This window comes from Temnothorax nylanderi, unplaced genomic scaffold, assembly GCF_030848795.1.
Source record: "Temnothorax nylanderi isolate EJ_2023f unplaced genomic scaffold, tnyl_v1.0 TNYL_tig0007_pilon, whole genome shotgun sequence".
Classification (NCBI taxonomy): Eukaryota; Metazoa; Arthropoda; class Insecta; order Hymenoptera; family Formicidae; genus Temnothorax; species Temnothorax nylanderi.
Window position 1 is genome coordinate 2,136,906 of NW_027249069.1, and position 24,811 is coordinate 2,161,716.

The 24,811-nt window shown below is 40.1% G+C and overlaps 1 protein-coding gene and 1 long non-coding RNA gene across 3 annotated transcripts in view; one reads left to right on the forward strand and one right to left on the reverse strand.

Annotated features, from left to right (window-relative positions):
* LOC139781716 (uncharacterized) overlaps positions 1-24,811 on the reverse strand; it is a 115,678-nt gene that overhangs the window by 10,833 nt on the left and 80,034 nt on the right. The gene's annotated exons all lie outside the window — the stretch shown is intronic.
* Positions 2,371-5,581, forward strand: LOC139781912 (uncharacterized). The gene is made up of 3 exons (XR_011720730.1): positions 2,371-2,755; positions 3,816-4,373; positions 4,591-5,581. It is a non-coding gene; the product is annotated as an uncharacterized lncRNA (long non-coding RNA).

Below are 24,811 nucleotides of genomic sequence, written 5' to 3' on the forward strand. Positions count from 1 at the left end.
AAACTTCCAGGAACATGTTTCCTTTCATAATTAAAAAATTTCTTTCATTCTTCTCCCTGCCGTAAAACATTACGATCTCTTTTAACATTTTAATCTACATTAATTTTTTATAGCAAGGAAGAATAAGTTATATGAAGGAAAACGTGTCCAGCTGCCTGGGAGAGTTTTTCATGTGGAATCGAATGTCATTCACATATGAATGACGTTGCAGTCGACGTGATAATCATTCTCGACGGACAGCGGGTACAACAGCTCGCGAATGTAAAACGCGATGCTATCCGTCTCTCGAGCGAAATCATTTTAGGTCCCCCGCGATTAAATCACGGTCACATCTATCTGGCATAAAACTTTAGATGGCATGAAACGAACGACTCTAGATTGACCGAGGAGCGCGCCAACGGAAATAAAATCGAAGGTACTGGGTCGCTCTTTGCACGTTATAGTCGTATGGTCATATACGCTCGCGGATTGACAGTATAATAAATTCATATTGACGACGCGCAGAGAATAACGGCGATTTACGTGCTGACGGGAGGGGGGGGGGGGGAAAGGCGCGGGGGGCGGGGGCGGAATGGAGGAATCGTTATTTCTTCCGTATCTATCGAATAGGGCGAGGGTATTTCGGGCTGAGGGAAACGCGCGGGCTCTCGATTCGATCGGCGTTATGATCCTCGTGCCGGCAATCGAGTCCGTCCGACCGAAATGGAAGTTGCAATAATGCGAATATGAATGTCGCTCGGCGGAGCGAGACGGCCGCGGCCCCCTGTTGCAGATGCACGCGTTGCCGCATCGTACGCGGCCCGAATTTTCCCTTTCATAACTCGCCGATTTCACCGGCGAGGTAATGTAATGTACATGCGAGTTTCGCATGTAAAGGCAAAAAAAAGGCATAAGCGGGCCGGGAGCAGCGTGCGTATCCGCGCAAGTAGAGTTTCTCCCGTTGACCTTCGAACCAGGAACGGATTAATCAGATTCATTCGGGTCGTATTTCACGGGAGGAATCAATATTTATAAGCGCGACTATATTAGAGGCGTGAATACGCGGCTATGGCAGTTCAGCGTTTTTACTTGCGTTCATGAATATTTATCGAGAGGCGCAAGTGCGATTATTACGATTATTTACATTTCTCGCGTGCATACTTTAATTCGTCGTCGGACGAAAAAAAATTATAGGCGAAATGTGAAGGTCGGGCAAATCTCGGCGGGCACTCAACCAGCGGAGTACAACTTATACGTATACGTGTGATGTGGGTTTAAAAAATAACTCTCCTTTTTTTTCGTCGATCTCTGAGTCGCTTCGCGGAAGATCGGTAATTCACGACGGTCGCGCGCCGGCGAACGATTCTCTCTGTTCGGGCTAATTGACGTCAACGGACTTTTACTGATGAGCGTGTGTGTGCGTGTGTGCGCACGCCGCGCGGTTTCACGACTCGCGACCGTAGACCGTACACCGTAGAACGAATCGTCCGCTTTGAATAAGCACAATATAACTTCGACACGGTGTACTATTTCCTAGGAAACGCGAGGACCAGGTCTATCCGCGTTACGCTTCTTCAACGACGATAATTACCGCACTCGGAACAAAGGCTCGTCCCTCGCACGTCACTAACACGACACGTTTCTCGCGCTAAGTAGATGCGACCGTGAATTAGTCAGACTCATGTCCGACTCAGAAAATCGATGCCTTTTGTGTGCAATCTGTCCATTATAGCGTTGCTTCTCACCTCTCGAGAGTGTAAAATGTAATCTGTTAAAAATGTAGTAATTAAATTATTATTATTAAAATAACACACATATATTAAAGTTACTAAATTATTAGTAACTTTATCTTCCTCTGTATTGTGTCTAGTAATAAAAAAAAAACAAGTTCTTTTTCAAGAAGGACATCCATGTAAGTTTTCAAACGACTAAACGTATTTCCTACAAGACTATTCTAAATAATTCTAAATCTGTGCAGGTCTCGAAAATACTTGCGCCGACGAACGTTACCTGGATACGTTCGGGTTAACAAGCTGTATTAGCTCGGGATTCGCAGGTGTTCTCCTCTGTTACAAATCGAATGTAACGCGATCGTGCGGAAGAGCCGTTTCGCCGTTTTAACGATCGACCGAAATTATAGCGAGCGCGGAAGCGGAACGTTTGCGATCATCGATCTACGAAATCGGATTGCGCACGTGTACACTGTGCTCGGTTCAGGTATCACACAACGTGCAATTATTTTTCGGTTGTTATAAAAACGCGAGACGACGCGTCAGACACGAAATTATATTGTTTAAAATAATCGCTCATCTATTAATTAAAACTTTTTATCCTATAATGATCTGAAAGTAGTTCGTTTCTCGTATACCTATAGACGTTCCAGATTACAAGGTAAGATAATCGCGAAAAAGTACTGTGAATAAATAATTTTTGCAACTCACTCAGGTCATCAGCAGGAGCTATTTTAAATCGAGCGAGTTCTGTCCGAGCCATTATTCAATCCCCTTAACAGTCAATGAAATAATTGCGCTAAATAATTGCTTAAAACAGATGCTGTGAGAGTTGCCCTGGGATCCTCTCTCTACCGATCGGCCAGTTCAGTGGAACGGTTCAAAGAAGATTGAGGATAATTGATGACGACCACGTCTGGTTTTAATCGGTGTCCCCACACAATTTACTTCTTCTTTTTTTTAGAAAATTGACGTCAATCGCGGGCGTTTTCGTCAGAGGATACCATCTACCGATGCGTCGCCGCGCCGGTGCTGGAGATCGCTTCGTAAGTCTCTCCCATATTTTTACCTTCTCATAAACGAGAAGCGTAGATGTTTTTACAGACACGCAATAAAGCGCTATTTCGAGACGACACATCCCTCAGGTGAGTCCCGCAGAGATCGGTTATTTCAGAAGTTCTCCCCAGTTGAATCTCGTTGCGCCCTATAGTTTGCTCTGCTCGTCGTTTTGCGGGACAAACCCGTATTTCGAAATATACATATATTTTTTTAGAATTTCGAAAATTCTATTTACTTGCAAATGCGTCGCATAATTTTCAGGGATCGACATAGAACGTCGACCCGCCTCTCTTGGCAGGCAGCTACGAGCTACGTTTTCCATGTACCTTCCCAAAGCTTCCATTATCGCGCGGAGAGAATTTCTATCGATTACAATATAACATATTACTTTAAGTTTCTCTTATGTAATATTCGTGCCAACGTTGCAATTTTTCCTAAAGCTAATAATATCCGCAGCGGCAAACTATAATCGAGTTTTTGAAATGCATCGAATGTGTTATACGGCGCGTTCCCTCATTCTCCAATATTTTATCCTACGAGGAAAAATAACGTTATTATGAATGTTATTATTAACGTTTTGACGTAATATAATTTATTCGTGAAAATTTGCTTCTTTATTTAAAACCAAGTATGTTTATATGTCTTCGTATAGCTTCAAATAATGGCATTGGCAAATATTTGGTAAATCTGACGTAGCGAGATATTCAAATTAATCATACAAAAAAAACGCGTCGTGAAAGAAACGCAAAAAAACATATAAAAAAGTTAATAACCTTTCTCATATAAACGTGTTATACTAAAACCGAGAATAGAGCAAATTAATATACTTGCTCCAATTTATAACATGAAAGTTCTTTCTCGGAAGAATTTTTCTCGGAAAATAATTTTCTTTTTTTGCGACACGTGTCCTCGATGTGATGGGTTCTCGGAATCCGACGAATATATGTAAAGGACACCCCGTGAATATTAATCGCGCGTTTATTACGTGGGAACTCATCCTTCGCGCACCCACGCCGCGGCGTGTACGCACTCACTCTCTTGTCGTAGGTCGCACTCGAGACGGTCTTTCCACTCTTTCCATATCCCGGGCGGATATCCTTCGGAATCTTCATGGTCGGTTGGAATCGATAGCACCGTCAAGGCAAGGTCGGCAAGGAGAGAGCGGCTTCCTCGTCGTCGCTGTCGTCACGAGCGAAAGACGTTTGCGACGAGCAAGTCCGGCGAACGTAATGCTCGTCGACACACGCGAGAACTTGAATCTCGCTTCGACAGATCTCTCTTTTCCTCTCTCTTCTTCCTCTCCGACGGGTCCTGTACCGCCTACGCATCTCCGCTTGTCGTAGGTCGGATTCGGCTTGATTTCGCGCCCGCCACGCGAGCGACCTCGGCAAATCAATAGGATGACGATGTTGCGGCAGAATCCGTCGATTTTTGACGCTCCACGAAGTTTCACGCGGAAGCAGCGTGAAGCCAGACAGACCGAGAAAGAGAAAGAAAGAGAGAGAAAGATTTGTCCTACTTTTATGTCTATTTCCTCCGAGACTCCTGCTATGGATACCGCTGGACGTTCTGAGAGGATCGACATGGAAAGTTGACACGTGAAATGTACGTATAGATCGGTCAATTTCTTATTCATATTTTCAATTACAGTAATACCTCTCACGTCAATATCCGGTCAAAAAGTTGCCACAAGTTCTAAAAATGTCTAGCCGCAAAGAAGGAAAAATTGATGAAAACGAAATATTCATATTTCTAATTACAACACCTTTCTCATCAATATCGTGCCGATAGAGGCAAGAATTTAAGTTTTAAAAATGTTTAGCCAAGAGAAAGGGGAAATTGATGAAAAGCCCGCTGCAGAATGGAAGAACAGCGAGGAATTTCAATAGGATTTCTCAGACTAAGTTCGTTGGCTGCCTGTTCGGTTCAATTACACTCCGAGTAAAATCCAGGAAAAGAAGGCACCACGCATATGTTCAAGAGCGCGTGCTCAACGTCCATACAACAGTTCCGCCTTTCATCATTGATTATGCAATTGAGAAACCGCAGTGGTTATCCGTTTCTTTTTCATCGCGTTATCCAATAATGAGCTTGTCTGACAAACCGCTTTTGTTCGCCATGGAACTCAACTTTTATTCTCGTATATAGAGACCGCGACAGCTACCAAGCTTCTAGCCCGAACGGGAACGTAACGCTTTTGACCGACGAGAAAAATTTCCCGCGACCGTGTGTCAAAGACAGTTAGTGACAAATAACAGTAATTATACAAGAAGGAACCGGTAGTGAAGTAACAGTAAAAAGAGAAAGAGAATTAGGAACGCGATTTTTTTCTTCGCGCTCCTATTTGACGTCACGACGAAATAGCACACACAAACGCAGGAAGTAGTTATGCCAATCGTAAAACTGTGATGCAACGATAGTGTAAACCGTCGTTGCAGTCAATATTTACACGATAAGATATTAATTATTGTACCAGCGAGAGCACGGTGTCCTCGCGTGATTTCTAATTTCGCTGACGCGGAAATTTCGTAGATGTATATTTCTTTCTTCGAGCAGCGTCGCAAATTTTCATCATTCAATATTGACAATCCTCTTCGCTGCAAAGTCGCTCGCAGCATCGTGTATCGCGTGCACTTTCTTGCACTGTGTGACCCGTTGTTATGTCAGCAATGACGCACACACATAAAATACGATCTTATCTCCGGTATTAGCGGTTGATATTGAACTTAAGATTACGGTCGCTATTTTCGTTTCGGCGCGTGCAATTTACGTCGTCTTACGCAAATGAGGACTCGCGCACGCACGCATGCATTTATACCGTACTAGGAATAGTATTACCCATTCCTTATTACGGTCATCTCAAAGTTATTTCAAAATAGACCTTTCTGCAACCGAATTTTTATAAAAGGATAAATTATGCACGCAGAAAAAAAAGAAAAGAAATGTCAAATCAAAACTTATATACTCGTATATACGCAACAATCTATATAATTTTTTTAATGAGAATTTCAACTTTTTATTTCAACTTTTTTTTGGTTAAACTATATAAAATAACTTTATTCAAGCTAGTTTTCTTCGTTTAACGCAATATAATCTCATTTCAAGATTTTCACGTTAAGATTAAAGATATTTTCAAATCAAGAATATTCTTTTTTTTCCCGTGCATGGCGTTACAGTATAATTACTGTAACACGCTCGAATTATCGTCGAGTAACGTTCTGCTCTAAAGCAAAGAGTCCTTTGTGGGAAAGAACGGTCAAAAGTTAGGTACCCTGTATACGTGTCCCGTTTTAAATGCGAGAGATATAAAAAGATGCAGGCCGAGATGAACGGACGTGTAAATGTGACTTTTATGCGCGATTTCGTATATATGTCGAGACGAGTCGTACGAGTGAGATTCCGTGTAAAATACGTTAATTTAACGGTGTATTTTGTAATTTAACTCGGTATGCGTACCCTCGATTTCACCGTTCGTGACGAACGTCATCGGACATCTCGTATCGACGTATCGTCTGCGTAAATGCGTTCGGAGTGCGTCACGATGAAAACTACCGAAGTACGCGGAGCACAGATAGTATACGCCGAAAACCCATTGACGGGAAAGCAGATAGAAATCGCGGAAACGCCGCATGACGTCCGCATAAAATTTCCAGGATAATTAAATCGTCGAATTGAAGAAAGAACTGATTGTGAGTCAGTTTTTTGAGATAGTATATAAGTAATGTATAAGCATAGAAGTGACTAATATAAATTTGTATATGTGCATTGATAAGAATTCTTAATAAGAAACTGCTAATAAGCAAGCGGGTTTTTACAAATTTTTTAGAAGCGAAGACATATCATTTCTTAATGATAATTCTGTTATTAGAAGATAAATGTAAATGTATAAGGAAACAAATATATCTTCTTATACATTGCAAACAACTAGAAATATCTATGACCAGCTGCTTTCACAAAATTATGCAGAATGAAGGCAATATCTCTTAGTTGTAATATTTGCATATACTCACAAGCAATTCCGTATCTCTTCGAAACTACTTTCAAGAATTTTTTAATCATTCGCGGTTTCTTGCGATAAGCAGAAATGTATATACGGGCCATGGGCTTCAGGTTGCGGGCAACTGTAAGGAACTTACCGCAAGTTAATTAATGCGTAACTGTACTTGTCAGAAACGATCGAGTTCTCTTAATCTCTAATCCGATTTAATAAGCACGCCCGTCATAAGTAAACGACTTATTATTATGTAATAATCGCGACCGTGAACGCGCTCGCTTTCTATTCGCCGCACGTTTTTATGAGGGTAATTTGACTGAATATATCGCACGCCGAGGTCGCGAGCCATTATATTTTTAATTTAACAGGCTCGCACTCTTCAACCTTTAGCTGCACTCGCGCACCGGCGCATGTCAGACTCTGTATTTTGATATATATTTCTCACATTCTCCCCTCATTTCTGCCTTCCTATATTTTCATGTTAACATGTACATTTACTTTGATTTATTTTTGATATACAATTACTTATTTTTGCACTCGATTTTTTTCTCCAGAAACTATATTGAACTATCAAGAACATCGTCTGATAGAAACTGGAGCTCTGAGTAACTTACTTAAGTAACTTACCAAGAACATCGTCTCGATAAGAAATCATAATTATTAGGAAACTTCGAATTTTTCTTAATCAAAAGATTCTTTTATAATCGCTCGGAACGTAAAGCAGAAATAGAAACAAAAAGGTATACGGTTGATAAAATTATACTTTTATTTTTAAAATGCCGATATATTAAAGTATATAAACATAAAAACGTGAAATAGTTGTCATACCGATGGTTACAGGAATCAGAATGAGAGGAAAGGGAAGTTTGATTTATAATTATTCTTTGTGTTGAAAGCATTTATCGTCATTATCACACATATCAACCTGTATTTATTTTCTGTTTGCATTTTTTTAAGCTAAATCTTTCGATTTTAATTTATGTTTTAATCTGCAGAAAAAAAACATTTAATAGTAAATGACATGATGTCATACAATGTCTGCTTTATTGCCGAAATAGCTGCCTCCCTCCCTCCCTCTCTCTCTCTTCAGCTTTTGAATCCGCGCGTTAGATCACACCTTTAATCATACGATTTTAGAACTGTCCCATTTGCAAAATAACAAACGAAATTCACTCGCGCACATCGCGGGGCTATTTCCGCCGTGGGGAAACGTGCGACCGCCGTAAAGTTCGCGGCAGTAATTTCGTGAATCATCGCCTCGGACGACAGAGCCGAGGAGACACCGACGTCGTGCCGTGCCGACGGCATTATCGCATTACAAACACTCGGCGCGGCGGGGCGATTACGATTTTCGCCGCACGTTGCCACCGCGTGGCCCGACGCCCGTGCCCGCGATTCGTTCGCGCGGCGAGTCGAGCACATCGCCACGGCACGTAAACACCCCGTTCGTTGAATAAATAACCAGCCTCGAGTAGCGCGATCATGATGTTCAATTAGAGCGGCTTGTCGCGAAAAAAGCCTGAACGTGGCGAAACGGGGCTTTTTTAAAGAGCGAACTGCCCGGGACGTGCCGGGAACGAAGCGCGAAACGAGCGGGGCGGTTCTCCAAAATTTCTGTTCCTCGCTTCTGTCGCGTATCGAGATTAACGGCGGATCGACAGGACGCAAATAGCAATTTTCATTAAACGATACAATGTTGGATTAATTGACGCGGCATTGACCTCAGAGTCCCCGTTTTTTTTCACCGTGGAAGACTTGATTTCCTGTTTGCGGTAGTTAACGCATCCTTAAATTTCCAAGGTCCGTACCAAGAGAACGCATACGTTTAATATTCGCATAAGCGCATCTGTATCGCTCTTGACATGTCGGAATTATCCTTCGAACAGTATATCAAAAAATAATTATATCGAAAAGAGAAATAAAAATTTTGAATTTCCCTTGTAGCTATATAAAGATTTCGTTTCTTTCAAAGTGTAACACAATTTTACGCTCGTTTGGATTTTCGCACGATTCTCCATATAGATGCGTGGATTTTTTGCCTCGACTTAGGATCGTACGTTGCGTGAGGATATTTCACGTATTGCAATGGAATGCTGATTCTTGAAGAGAAATAGAGAAAAATGCTATCACACTCGTAGCTGCAGCTCGATATGCGTGGCCCCCACTTCCTTTCTATACGGTCCTGCTTGACGTCATCGAATGACGTCAATCCCGGACCCCACCAGACTCTTCGGCCTCCTCTTTTGAAGCGCGCTTTATCGCGCCGACGTAAGAAGCATCGCCGCCGTCGCTGCCGCCGTCACCTCAGCCCTCGAAAATTCCTACGACACCCAATACGGTCGAACGAGTGATAAAGCGAGAGCGGGAGAGAGAGAGAGCGAACGAGAGAGAGAGAGAGAGAGAGAGAGAATGAGAGTGCCTCTCCTCGCGAAATCGCGAAAACGCTTTCGTACGCGCCCGCACGCGTCTCACTCCGCCGAGATTCGACGATTTGTGGCCGTTTTATCTAAATTTATCATAGCTTCGAAATTAAATCGGCTGACGCGGTCGGTTACACGCTAGATAAAAGCGATCGCGCGGATCGGCGAGACACATCGTCAATTCAGAAGAGATACAGAACGCGCCGGTTAATCTCTCGCGCGTCAATACTCTTCACGCTTTTATCTGCCTGGAATATCGAAATGTATATAAAAAAGAACGTAATGTGTTGGTGATAAAAATAATATGCGGTGCCGGAGAGGCTGCAGAGTAAAGCACCGCGTGCTTTAATTGATGAGGTACATCAAGCGCACCGTTGTCGCGCTAAGTAATTAACATCTCGCTCTAATGGCGAAATCCGCGGTCGAAGCCACCAACCTCTCTGGGCGAGTCGACGTTTGCGATCTCGCATGGAAGAGGACGTAAAAATGTAACGCATCCAAAATTAACACGAAAAAAAAATTCACGTTTTTTTTTCTTTGACGATACAGGTAGACGCGCGCTCAACGCTCATCGATTATTTCTGAGATCCGCTGAAATTGCGAGACCGTGGATTAATCAGAGCTTCGTTAATAATGCAGAATCCATCACGAGACACGGAATGTTCGTACTCGACACGTCGCTACAACGACACTCGCCGGATGTGATTTTAATTCGCCGGCCGCGTCAAGCTTAATCGCGTTACGTCGCGATGATTCTGGGTGGTGATTATGCAAATCCGCGGCGAATCGTTGTTTTAACCGGCCCAGCGACTTGTCACTAACGTGCCGTTAATCAACCACTCACGTTCGTAATTGTAATGAATTGTCAATAATATTATAACGTTGCATCGCGAAGCAACATTGTTACCTGTTGATTTCGAATATACGGCAACGGAACTTTCTTATCGTTATTGTCGATTAAAATGTTTCGAGTTAGACTTTTTTTTTTTTAGTCAATTCTCAATTTTACATCGAATCGAATATTATCGAACACAGTGACGGTTTTTAATCTTCAACAATCGCGTTTTGCTGATTTTCAGGAAAGAAAGGTCACCTCGCTGTCCACGAAGTCCATCTTTTTCATCCGATTTCATCTTAGGTAAACGTAATTACATGTCTGACGCACGAAAACCTCGGGTACCACGCGAAAAGTGCGTGCTTATCATAGAAATGTTTGCGAGGGAAAAAAGGGTCCGCGGAGTTGTTTTTTAAAATCGCTTTTTACGCTTCTCGGAATTGCTACCACACGCGCGCCTTCTCTTGACGAATTATTACACATTAGTTAACTGATAAAGGGAATATATTCGAGGCTTTTTATTTCTTCACGCTGTATCGATCTGTTAAGCACGCACGTGATACTAATCGTTATGTCAGCGAAAGAGGAAAGCCGCGCCACGTGATACGCGCAGCAACAAGGAATATTTTAACAAATATTCGAAATGTTAGAAACAAATCGTGCTCAATTTATACAACGGTCATGCGAGCGTGCGATACGTTTTTTAATCTCGAATCTGTACGTATCCGTCGTGGCGTAATGAATTTAACCTCATACATTTTTCACGAAATTAGAGGTAATTGCTGCCACTGTTACGTAATTTAAAAAAATCACGCAACAATGCACACAAGCGTGTAGACTTATTAATCGATATTTTTTTCGATAACGCTTTAATATACTATATCGCTTATAATAATCACTGGGTAACGCGACTTAAATTATGCAACTTTTTTCATTTTTATTTCTGGACTGTAGACTGTATTGCATATTTATGTAGGCCGTCAAATGCAAAACCGAGAGAAACGACGTAAGATGTTAAATAGTTATTCTCCTTTTTTGAAAAAGCAGATTAATTCTTCTGATTATCCGGAATACATATTTAGATATATAGTCGAATATAATTAATAGTCTAGAAACTAGAATATAAATAACTGTTTACGCAAGTGCAAGATATGCGTAGCAGGGCCGTAGCCAGGAATTGATCTTATAGGAAATGAGATTTTCCGTTGCTAATATATATAATAAGGAAAACTATATATAAAATCATGCATTTACTTTTAAATTCCTCGCTCAATTTCCAAGAACCGATCGCTGTACAATTTCATAACTGCGCGTTTCAAATATCTTCCTAAGCAGGCGAATGGAATTCAAATACTTACAAGATTGACTACAATACTGGATCGAGAATATAAAGTTTCGTTATCTCTGCTCCGGCATTTCTCTCGAGCTCTTAAAATTTTCCATCGTCCATAATTTAATAGCTATCGGTGGCCTATTTTTTAAGTTAAGTTAAGAAACAAATCAACTTCAATTTTCCCCAAGAATCCGTATATAGAAGGAAGTTCAACTGGAAACTGGGGTATCCCGTACACGCGCATACACGTATAACTTTACCCATTTGTTTCACCTCTTATTTACGCGCACCAACAATACAGCGCAAAATTACAGATCCCCCGGGAAACGAATGCATCTTCGTAACTTTCGCTTTCTTCCCCTTTATTCCCGCGAGAGAAGACGTGCAGAACGCGTCTATGTACTAAAAAAGATCTACGAGAAACGTCAATTACTGTACCGCCAAAGATATAACTCTCTCTACCTTCCTCCCTTTTTCTCTAGATCCATTTAGCGTTTAATTTAATGTTTCTCACGTTACGTTCACGTGGAACACGTTCTTCGTGGTTGTGTCAAAATGATATCGTATGGGCGTCTCTGACGTGCGTCGCGAAAATTTTGGCTCGGGTACCTATATATCGGGGCACAGAAAACTGCAGAAGACGAAGATTCGCAAATGCGCAGAGTTCACGTCTCGCGAATCATGTCGGAGGCGTGAATATTAGATGCGTTCGATACGGTATAACGGGTCGTATCACGCTGCGATGTATGACATTACAGCGATATCACGTGAGGGCGCCTTCGTGAACAGATGCGATCTCGAGAACCTCCGACATGCACGACGTTCGATCCGCTCGCGAGCCTCTATTAAGGGGATTGTATGTACGTACGAGAGCCGGGGTGACTGAGGCGAAACCTTTTTGTTCCTCTCCGGCACATTGTGCGAAAAGGTTTCTCAACCGTGCCTTTGCTCGACGTTCACATGTAACACTGTAATGTAATCAGAAATTTGCGCACCAAAATGCATTTATTTTCGTCGTAGCTTCTTTGATTAATTATTATTGAAGCTGCAATTTGTGGTTGATATTGGTCGTAACATTATTTTTATTTGTTTCCTTATTTCTCAATAACAGGATGGGAAAACCGTTGGTAATAAAATTACGTCGTTAAAAATAATAATATCTCCTGCGTGTAATTATCAATGTAATTACACTGTTCCAATTAAATGAAATTATTACACTTGTTAAAAATTCTTGTAAATGACTATTACCAAGTATTACAAATAACTGATGATTCAAGTCCGATATGGATTATTCAAAGTATTAATGATACGTTATTTCAGGGGAACGCTCTTCAATTATATATACTCTTATTTAACGTTCTCAAGGCTGCGTTTATGCAGGTGATCGCAAAAAAAAGTCGGAAGAATCCGACACGCGTTCTCTTATCCGAACAGCAGATCGTGAACAGCAGATCGTGACGTGACGATTTATTTTTAATCCGTTCGCATGTAAGACATGCGTGCAATACGCCACAGTTGCACAAGCAGATCGTCATGTGCATGCTAGAGTGACGCTTTTGCATCACTAACATTCCCGTGGAGTAGTGCCAGTTGAAATGAGACAAAGCGAAGAGTAATGACGACTCGAGAAACGATTGTTTTCATCTAGGAATAGACTGAAATGTGGAAAGAGAAATCGACTCGCTAACGCGGAAGACAGTTTCGCGAAAGATAGTGAAAATAAAAATAATTATATCCAATTATGATTAATTATCTCTTGTAAATGAGTCAAAATATTTTAATCAAAAACCGTACTAAATTATAATCGTTTGAAATGACGTAATAAATGTTCTTATTTATCGCAATGATATGACTCACAAGTTTTTAGTGTACGTATTGCACTTACTTAAGTTTGCTTACATGAGTCTTAAGTTCTAGCGATTGAGATTCGAGTTATCTATGCAAATACTTTGAAAGCGCTGACAGTCGATTTCTCATGTATTATAATTATATGATTCATCATATCGTTCGGTTTCATGATTTCCCTTTGTGTCCATGCATCAAATGAAGTATCGGGAACAAGCACAATTATGACACATAAAGACAATTTAAAAAAAATCGCAGAATTAACGTGCGTAATTTTGTTAGACGGTGGTATTTCTATAAATATTTCCGACTCTTTGTTTCTTTTTTCAGCCGTCACGTTGTGTTAAATGACATCGCGCGCGTCAGTAAGTCACGTGGTCAGTAGAAAGTTAAATTATGATTCAGTTTTACAATATTTTGATCACGCCGATTTTTTTATACGGAATACGTCAGAATAAATAAGATTACAAATTTTTCATTTAATATTATTCAACTTAAAATTAATATTTAACTGCTTTTTTTTTTTTTCAAGAAAAAAGTTTATTCAAAATTAACTTATCTGTTAGTAGATATATAATTTGATATAATAAATATTTAATTAAATATTTAAATACTTTATAAAATTCATTAAATCGTAAAATTTTTTAATTAAGACTCGAGGGAGATAAAGATGACAATAATTTCATAATAATGTTTCGTTACAATCAAATGTCGGTGAAAAGTTTTGATCAACAATGTTATCTCGCCCTCAGAAAAATCCATTAAAATCAGCGTTTAATATATCGTCACGGAGAGCAAAACTAACAAGGAAATATCGCGCTAATTCGCCGTGTTTTCTTAAAGTTGTTTACCGAGTCTTCAGAGTGAAATGCAGATTGCAGCGATGTTTGGTATACGCTCTTAGTTTCTCGCAAAATTCCCCGCGTTGAAAGCGTTACAGCAAATACGAGCGTTTTTGCCCGCGCTTTTTATCTCGAATCCACCGTTTTCTAAATTAAAGTAAATTCTCCTCACGCACCTCTGGAAAATCTCGCGAGCCGCCGCGCCGGCTCGCATCTTAATTTCGCGTACGAGCTCGTCGTTAATGCATCGTGCATGTCACGATGCCCCGTCCGTCGCGTCGGTCGGTGAGCTGTAACGATTTTCTCACACGGTGAGAAGCGAGCGTTACGTCGCGTTAGGCTGACCAGAGGGTGGCATTTCCAATTACGAACAACGCTTTCAATTACTTAAGCTCGTACAAAAGACCTTTCGCTCGAATCGCCGTGCTCGCTCTATCGACCGAGAGCCTTGCGGAGTGAAATTTACGGCGACAAGATCACCGTAAACGTACACCCTCGCATCCAGAACGTGCGTAGAATTTATTGCTAGCAGAGCATGTGAAACTCGGAACGAATGCGAGTTCAACAATCGTTTTTGTTTAACAAGTGGACGAAATGCGCGATGATTCGAACACTGCTAGTGACATCTCGCAGCGTTAAATCCTACGCTTTATACAGCAAGTGTTTGCTGTAACAAATGTAATAGAAATAAATGTTTGCTAAATTTAAATTAATGTCAATGATGCTTATATTATTAATATTATTATAATGCCACAGAGAGTATTTTGACATACCTAATTTTAATTCGTGATAAAATTTTAACCGGACTTATCTGTTATAATAAAATGTCATTTTACACAACAAATTGTATTTCATTATTTTTTATACAAATCATGCAGAAGTTTACTCTTGCTCCTTTTTTTTGTCACATTATTAAATCAAGTTGTAGGAAAAAAGAGATTATAAAATAATTGCAAATTATCATCAGAGAAGTATACTAATTCCCCGCTATCGGTAAATAATAACAGCAGACGGTATAAGCAACTGCCATAGTCTGTTACATTTTATAAGCTCCATTACATCTTTTTTCGATCTAAAATCCACTATAAAAAAATTCATATTCCAGACAAATCAAAAGTGTAAATTGTATTATACTATTTTTTCTAAATCATAAGCTACCTTTTTTCCATTAGGAAATATTGTAATCAAAATTTAAAAAAAAATTTAAATCAGCATGAATAGTAAATCTTGCAAAAATGTAGTTAAAAAAAGCTTTATAATATATCAAGCCGTAGATGTATAGGTACGCATATGTATTTGTGATTATGTTAAAATATAACGTTTCAAGTTACAAGTTTCTCTTTGTATGTCGCTCTTGTATCTTATATAGTATATAATCCACAATTTATCTTTTAACTTAACGAACAATGCGTTTGAACTTTCGTCAGCATCTATCGAGGAGTCAGCTGTAATCACGATCGAGCGAAACCTCAGTCGCTGCTGCGAGGAGTTGTTATCAACCGAAAGCGGTTTATCCCACTGTGGATATCTACTTCCTCTCCTCTCGACAGGTATTATACCTTCGCGAGTACCGTGCGTCGCCAGAGCGTGTTCGAAGATCGATATTATCCAGGATTACCTCGATACCCGCGAGCCCTCGCTGAAACGTTATATTTAGATGGACCCTTCCCTCGTCATCGAGTGGCAATGTGCAGCTCGGTGAGGCTCGCTCAATTGCCGCTGTGGAAACCGATATTAACGTAGTTAGCGATGCTCCTTCACATGGAGCATCTTCAGGGCAGAAAGCGGCTTTATATACAATGCGAAATTGAATCCTGCCCGAGAACGATGCATCTCTCGCGACCTTATGCATCCATACCGCATATTCCATCACACGGCGAAATCGATCTGATCCACGCATTTTATTTCAAGTGTCAAAAATGATTCTGTGAATCGAAAAATATCAGAATTTCCTTTTCATTTCACAAAGAATGCATTTCAAACAAAATATAACTTGGATATTAATTTTTCTGGACTAATCTGTTCCCTGCCGCATATTAACCTCTTGGCTGAAATGACGTGCGTAACACGTCGATTGATATATTTGATCAAGGCTTGCATGTATCTATAATACACGTTACATGTATTATATATTTTATTTTTCCAATAGCTTCCAATGGGAATAAACGAACGCAGGCCTTGAATGGCATGTTTAGCATGTCGTTTATTTTGCTGCGTGAAATATGCAATTTAGTCAGTAGGCGATACATATTTCATGTACAAACAAGTGCGTTTATTGCAAGCTCTTATCAGTTTTATATACATTGTACATACATATATGCACTAAACGCGGTATGTCTAAAATGTTTATAGAAATAATTTCAAGTGTAAATGTTTACTGCGAATTCGTTCGGATGATTTGGGTACGCGCGTCTGTGAATCAAATGCCAGCGCAAGAGATTAAATATTTGTTATTATTATTTGTAGTAGTTATATTATCGCGAAAATACTTTCTATATGTAATACTACAAAATCTATTTGCCAACAGATACATTTCGATAGTTCAATTTTATTTGACGATAGGGATGTGTAACGACCGTTTTTTCCCAGTAAAATTTGATTATTTTACATCAATTGATCGGTAATATAGGTGGACAAGAGGTCGGATATTATATGTATCACAAATGTGAAATTTTTATCTTTCACTATCCTACAGTATTATTACACCCTCCGCCTACAGCGTTTCGTTTGTTTTTCACCGGCGTTTCCGCGCTTCGCCGCAAATCCCCGCGCAAATTATAATCGTTGACGAGTCGACAGCACTTCAATATCGTTTGCGTTGCTACCGAATGATAAATTAATTCCACGACTCTAAGCGCGCAAACTGATGCTCCCAATTACGAGATAGAAGTGTGTAACCACGCGCTTATTAATTGCGACGTGCGTGTGCAATATCGTTTGCGAATCGTCGAAAGCTATAACTCGCGCCCGATATTAAATATCGGAGGTACGTTTGCGTGATTTTGATGACGATATGAGGCGTGGAAACGCAAACGCGCGATATCGGCGTCCGGAAACGGCTCAATCGACTCCGACATACGGGATTTACGGATATTTTTTTGTGTTACTGTAGGCAATTCGTTCGTGTTCGCCACTTGTGTACGGTTCTAGTGTTCTTAGCACAATTACCCGCGTATCGCGATATATTGCAGGTTTCAGCTCTCATGGACGGCTATCATGTGTGAATTCTGGGAAAAGAGTAAACTGAATATCGGGACTACCGGGAGCGTTTTCGATTTGGTATCCTGTTGTTTAACGTTACCATGGCTATCGAGTATCGCAATAACAAGAGTTATTTTCCGCCCGCTCGAGCCAGCCAGAAAAATGTGTCTGTAAAAGGTGTATTCGGGGGGGGGGGGGGGGGAGGAATTCATATTGAAGCTATGTATCATTGAATCGTCCGACATACAATACTGTATATTAATTTAGAAGAGTGCAACAATAAAATTACAATACACGCGAGATCTCTTGGATCTCTCTATCGTTTTTTTTTGCGCTTTTCTTTCGCATGTGCGAAATACTTTTGTCGTGAAAAAAGTTTGTGTATCGGGTATTGTCGACTAAAAATAGTTTTTCCGAAGATTTTTGTTTCCGCCTTGATGTACCATCCGACCATACATTCTGTCACTTCGCTTCGCTAAATCTTTCAGGTGCTTCTATTATTGCATACACAGCCAAAAATAAATGTCAAAAAGAAAAGAACGCGCGTTAATTGAATTATGTATTAGTAATTTCTTGTGCGTTAAATAAAAAAAAAAGCTCTTCCATGTACAAGCATCATATAATTTCTTTAGCTTTTTTTATTCAAAAGTTTTTTTTCTATCTATCTATATTTCTCCCTACTCTTTGTGACGCATTGGTCACTTTTTGTTTTGTAATAATGGCTCAAGCACGTTTACTCTTAAAAAAATATAACAAGAGTTTGCAGCGCGAATAAAGCAAAAAGGGTGGTTCAATAATTAAATGGAAACCAAGAGCGTAAAACTTCTCTAGGGATCCTCGAGCACTCTGACATATGGCCAGTACTTTGGGTTGATTCTTTCTCTGCTCGATGAGAGTCCACTACGTCGATCACTCATTCTGTCAGTCTCGCGGCAGGTCGTTCGATATTTCTATTATAGGTCCGAGCACAAGAGAAGTCGCAAACGCCGCAATTGAGTGAAAAAAAAAGATAGAGATACAGAGGGAGAAATTGCGAGTCGAGAGACAAGTTTCACCCTCGTGGTAATAATTTTCGCACCTTATGTCAAAAGTGTTATTGGTGTTTACTGTTACTGCCTGGGTAACTGCATGTTGCTCAGAAGATTATATTAAAATTTCGGAAATTTTATACAGAAATTTCCAATTATTTTAAAAATAGTTATATCTTATTATATTTAACGAATTATATTCTTTAGGCTTAAAAACATCTTAGAAATTTATAAATTTATTCATATTTTACTTCTTGTATAAAATATGTAATACGAAATGCGTCTAGTATAGAATTTTACTAACTTCCTTATTATTTATTATAATAAAAGAAAAGAATAACATGTAAAATAAAAGAATTACAATTAAGTCGTTCTTCAGAATACTTTTTCTTTCACGACAGTTAGATATTTACATTATTTTTCTGATAAAATTTTGTTCCTGTACTGCAGAAAAGTTAGTCTTTCAGATTCTATGCTATTACAGGCGCTTCTTTTACAAGTTTTTGCATCTTTGTCTCTTGTCTGTAAATTTTAGTTGACGATCCGAAAGAGATGTAGAAAGAAATTTTTTCTCGTCTTACTTTTTTTAAATCTTAATATTCTTTTGTGCTAATCGTTAATTCCTAAAAGTGCGCTTTGTTCGTATATAATATAATATAATAATAAAAAATAAAATCATATAAAAGATAAGAGAGGTTTCAAAATGTTTCAATTTTATTTAAACAAAATATGTTTTTAATTTTATTTAAATAATTTCCATATAACCTTTTGAATATTTGTGATCAATAGAACTCATGTTTTGTACAAATAATATTTTTACTTTTATTCTCTCTCTCTCTCTCTTTCTTTCTTTCATGACAGTTTCGGTATTGTACATCGGGATTTCAGAAATACTAACATAATATGCCGTTATGTTTGTCTCATGATAAAGGATTCGCTAAATTTGGTTGCCCGATATTTTACGTTCTCGAAAATCTCAAAAATCTTATTATTTCCCACCTTATTTTGTCTTTGTACTTCTTGCAATATTTGATACGGTTGCAGTTGTAAAGGGATTGTTCGATCATTTTCATACATCTCCTCGAAATCGCCTCTCTAAAGTGCCTATATAATCTTTATGTACGCAGAATTATTTATAATTAATCCCGACGAGTATTTGTGTTTGCAAATATTCGCGTTCAATTATTTATCTGCCGCTGGCTGGCTACAGATTCATAATAAATGTAAAAACACGTGAATAAATTTTTCATAAACCTTTATGGTACCACGAAAATTACGATCGCAGGACGCAGAACACGGGCTGTCAGGAGCAACGGTGACTGGTGGGAATGGGCGTAATTTGAATGACAAAGTTTTGCGATCGAGATGATCGACGCGGGTCCCAAAGTTAAATAATAAATCCGGTTCGTATTTGCGGCCGTGAAGATGTCAAAGTTAAGTCGGCCGCCGTATAAGAAGAGCGATTTTATGTAGTTTCTTTAGGGAACATCGTGGCGGAATGAGGGTCGAAGATCCTCTTACCGCGTAACAAGTGGCCTCAACGAAGTGCCTGCAATCATGCTCGCGGCGCTTGGGTGTAAGAAAGAGGGCACGGTCGGCGCTTTAGCGGCCTACAAAGAAGTTGCGGCGCAAAGAAGCTGCTTGCAACACACGGTGAAATAAAGTCAATTTTCGAGCAAAAAACTCGCCAGCCTGTACGATATTGTAATATTAAGAGTAAAATACTGCACATATAATAGTACGTAACTAATATATAAAATACACATATGATATATTAAATAATAATATATAAAATACACACATATGATGTATTATTACACTGTAATCTTTGTGGTCATTGAGGTTTATACAAAATTTAAAATTTATTATGAATCTCACATTTGAATTGAGACGTGATAATTTAACTACTTTTTAAAGCCGATAAAGCATCAACGCAGTTTTGCTAATAACAAACAAATCGTCCAGAACAATCTGGGATTAATCTGGCGGCGCGCCACTCCGTGTGTACTCTCCATGACGAAATACGACGACGCGACGGGATGTGAAAAACGTTGCGCTGCGCTTTGCCCGCGTCCTCGACGGGCAAAATTGCGTATTTAACCCAGCGAACTCTCGCATAGCGAAAGTGATATCGATCGTGGCTGCGCGGATACTCGTTGCTCGAAGCGAGCAATCGTCTAAAATCAGAACGCAGCGGTCGGCAGTATAACGGAGTTGCATATAACATCGGCGGCGGCAGCAACAGGCGACTTCTGGCCGACGCAGGCAGAGTAGAGGTCTCGACTTCTTTCCTCTATTTCTCTCTCTCTCTCTCTTCCTCTCTCCCTCTTTCGCTCTTTTCTTTTCTCCTTTCTCCCTCTCTTTCTCGTTCTCTCTGTCTTTCATGTCTATTCCAATTTCCATTTTGCAGGCAGGGAGATAGGCAGACAAGTAGGCAGGCAGGCAAGCAGGCAGGCAGATCTCCACGATATTGCCTCTCTTTCCGTGTGTATGTAATGTATTGATTGGAGGCTGGGGCTACAGGTGGCTTTTCGGCGCTTGCGCCGTGCAGGGGATATGAATAAGCTCCCTTATTAAAATACCCCATGAACTTACGAAGCGAACCAATCGTTACCTGAGAGACCGTAGCCGTCTCTTCTTCTTCTTCTTCTTCTTCTTCTTCTTCTTCTTCTTCTTCTTCTCTCTCTCTCTCTCTCTCTCTCTCTCTCTCTCTCTCTCTCTCTCTCTCTCTCTCTATCTATCTATCTATCTCTGTTTATTCTTTTTTTTTTGCGTTTTTCTTCGCCGTCAAATCCTTCGTCATCCCTCGAAGCCTGCCAACGGACTGGCAACGCGCTCCCCCGGAGAAACACGTGTGATTTCTCGTATTTGCAGGGATGGCAAGACGAATAGACGTGAGCTACGCTGAGTGAAAAAGGAACCAAGGCAACCAAGTTCGAAGCTTCGCGCCCCTCGCGAACGATCGATCTCGCTTGCTCCCGTTGCGCTTTCCGCTCGTTTATCCCGCTCGCTGCCGGACGAACGCGAACGGATGCAGGGCCGGCTGCAAGCGCGTTTACAGTATTACACGTCTCCGGGGGTCGTATCAATCGGGCATGCTGCTTCGCCAAAACTTTGTCATATACGAAACACCGTTCTGTATCTTCGATATCAGTTTTTGGGACATATAGGGCAATTCCGTCGCGCATATGGCTCTTTTTCGAAAAAATATACGGCTCTCAAAGTGTCCCCAGTCTTCAGAGATAAATGGAGCAGATCAAATGGGGGGGGGGGGGGAAAGGCAGTCTTTTATTCGCTATAGTTTTACGCTACGTAGATGTGGCCGTGAATGAATTAAATCTACATTTATCTCGGGATATTATTGATGAATCACACTTACGCACTCTCGTAATCTGTTTATTATAGTAACACATTGCGTGTCGATTACAATAATGTTAAAAGCAATCGCGATAACTAATTCGAGAATATCAATATTAATTTTAATATGATAATACTTTCTGATTACTAATTTACATGCAGATCTTTTCTGCTTCTTTTTCGGTCTTGATGCAGTGGTTCAGGGTGCACGAATGTCTATAGTCGGATCTGAGAAGACCGTATTTCAATCGGTTGCGCTTTTGTCCTCTCACCTTGCCTGCCAGTTTGCTTTAGCTCCCTCTTTTTCGTTCTTACGCCTTTCGGGAGCAGGTGGAACGTCGGCGGCGTCCTAATGGACGAGCGAGTCTCTCGCGCGGACATGAAAGATTCACGAGCGGACGCACCTCGCCGTCGCAACTTTTTAATTAGACGATTTTTCCAGGGTTATAGCCGCGTGTAAGGGACACGATGCATAATTGATGCGTCGCAGCTTAATGAGCGCCGGCAAACGTCGCAAAACACGTCGTGGATTTCCCATGACGAAACGAAACGTAATCCGGTCAGATTTAGCGAGAGTATTTCGAAAGAGAGAGATAGAAAGAGATGTGCACGCATCTTTATGAGCACAGATCGAAATCTGGCGGATTGGCGGATATTAAGATTGATTTTTCCTCGCTCCTGCGGTGAATCCATGTAAATATTTTTCGACAAACTTGAAGGCGGAATGATAAAACCTTTTTTTGCGTCGAACTTTTTTGCAACTTTAGTTCTTTCATATTTATAACTTTAATTATGCCTGTAATTGTATAATTGATTAAGAGAATCTCGAATCTTGAATCAGGCTAAAAAAGAAAGGTGGCTTTACTTCTTCCATCATTCAACGTGGATGATCAATTTTACGGTACACGCAAGTCGCTTTTCTTTTGCTTCGGTTGACCAGGAGTTCACCGTATAAATTCGTCTTTAACCTTGTCGCGTTTTTCTCCCCTTTTTTTCCGGCGTCTAGATGCGCTGCTAGTATACTACAGACTTATCTCATCCATTACGGAACGCGCAGCCTGTCGGCCTGTAACGTTTTAGTACCTTTTAGCACGATGCTAAAAGTTTGATTCATCGCGCAGTCTATACAAACGAAATCGCGCCAGAGAGCTACCATTCGTACCGCTGTATATTTGGCAAATGAGCAAATGTTTACGCCCGCGTCTTGGATGAAACAAAGATTAAACGCTCTAGAGTTACGTCGAAGTTAACCCGACCAAATACGCTACTCAGCAATTTAATTTCTTCACATTTATCCCGAAGATACTTAATTATGCATAAGTTATAAAACTAGACCACTTTATCATATTTCACAAGACGCATTCTGTCCTTGAGAGAGAGAATTTCTGGATTTATTCTATGAAGAGCAATTTGTATTAGAGTTATAGAAAGTACGTCTGCAAGGATAATTTATGTTTATCATATTTTAAGTAAACAAAAAAATTGCAATTACAGGATACGTCCCTGCGGAGAGCATATTATTATTATGAATATCTCGAAGAAGATTGTAGAAATATCTGCATAGTTTGCAGGCAGTATTAATTAATTAAAGTGTTAGAGATTTACCATGACAGTATCTCGTAAATGGAAACGCGGATATTCTCCCGGGAATATCATCGATAAACGACGACGATTCCCTTGGCAGGATGTCATCAGGAACTTAATCAAGACAATGGTCCTTCCTCGACGTTGCGCTTTATAGAGATGAATATCTCAGGACGAGAATACGTGCTCTTAAAATATACGATAACTGTCTGCATTTTCATTTTCTGCCTAATTCCTTGTCGTACTACGAATGATCAAGATTGTTCAAACGCCAAAATATCTTCGCAGAAATGTCTTACTTGTTTATATTTTTGTCTACAGAAACAAAGAAAATTAGGCTTATATATTTGACAAATTGTCTAATTATCAAATTGCAGAGAATTCTACTTTTCTCGACGATTGTAGCAACGAAAAAATAGAATTGAAGCGTATGCGTTTCTGGCTGTAATCAATTGCAGCTATAAGGTTTCATTTTTCTTATATTATTGGTATTATGTTTCGATTATTAATTTTGTAATATTTTATGTAATATTTTAAGGAAGTAGTAGTTGCGCGTTATTGCGAAGATTTAAGTGTTCTCGAGCAATTTACGAGCAATTAGAAGCGGAGGAATGTAATATAAGTAATCATCTATAACGCAAAGCTTCTTATTATTTTCCTGACGTTGAAGATCGAGAGCATCATTTGTGGATATCGAAAAGTCAATTTTGAGGCAGCTCTTTGGAGCGCGGGCATCTCTCTGAATAATGCCCGTCATTATTTTCTTTCCTTGTATACGATCTTTCGAGGTTGTATTCTCTTACAGGGAAGCGGTTGAGAAAACGGTCGATTTTGTCTCCTGTAAATTATCGCGTTAGGTCCACCGTAAACGAGCTCGTGTGTAGCAAAATGAATCCGTTACAACTTCATGACGCTTTCTTGTTTTATCAGATACTGCCACTTTGTCGAGGGAACGCGTCGCATTTCGAAGACGCAACAACGCGATAGCCGAGCCTGCACAAATGCGAAATTTATCAGATTAATTAAATTTAATAGGAAAATGTTGGAAACGGCGACACGTAACTAATGTAATTAAAAACTTTCCTGACGCACCACCGACGTACGTTATTGAATAACAGCTATTCGTAACAGCTATTCTACAAAATATTTCACCAATGGATAACAAAGTTCATTAATACCGTAACGATTGAAAAACGAAGCTTCTAACATTTCTTGGCATCTCAATTATATTAGAGGGTTGCCGTTCCCGGCGCCCGTAGCGCAATTAAGTTTTTGGCATGCCATGAACGGCGGGAATTAGCCGCAATTTTCAAAGAGGTATCTCGGGCTGCTGTTACAGGATCCGTTTCCTCGACGGAAGACAGTTACCTGATGAGCTCGCTTCATGTGACTACCACATATTGTCCCGATCGAGTGATTAAGAATTTCATCTCGCGATAAAGCTCGCGCGACCCCTTCGAATTCGAAACACCCTCGACGTATTGGACCGAAACTCGATTTCAAGGGTTTTCTTCAGTCAACCGAAACTTTGACATCTATATCATTGCTAATTTTCGAATAAGCGTCTCGGAAGATATAAAACGCTTCGGAACTTTCGATTCTCA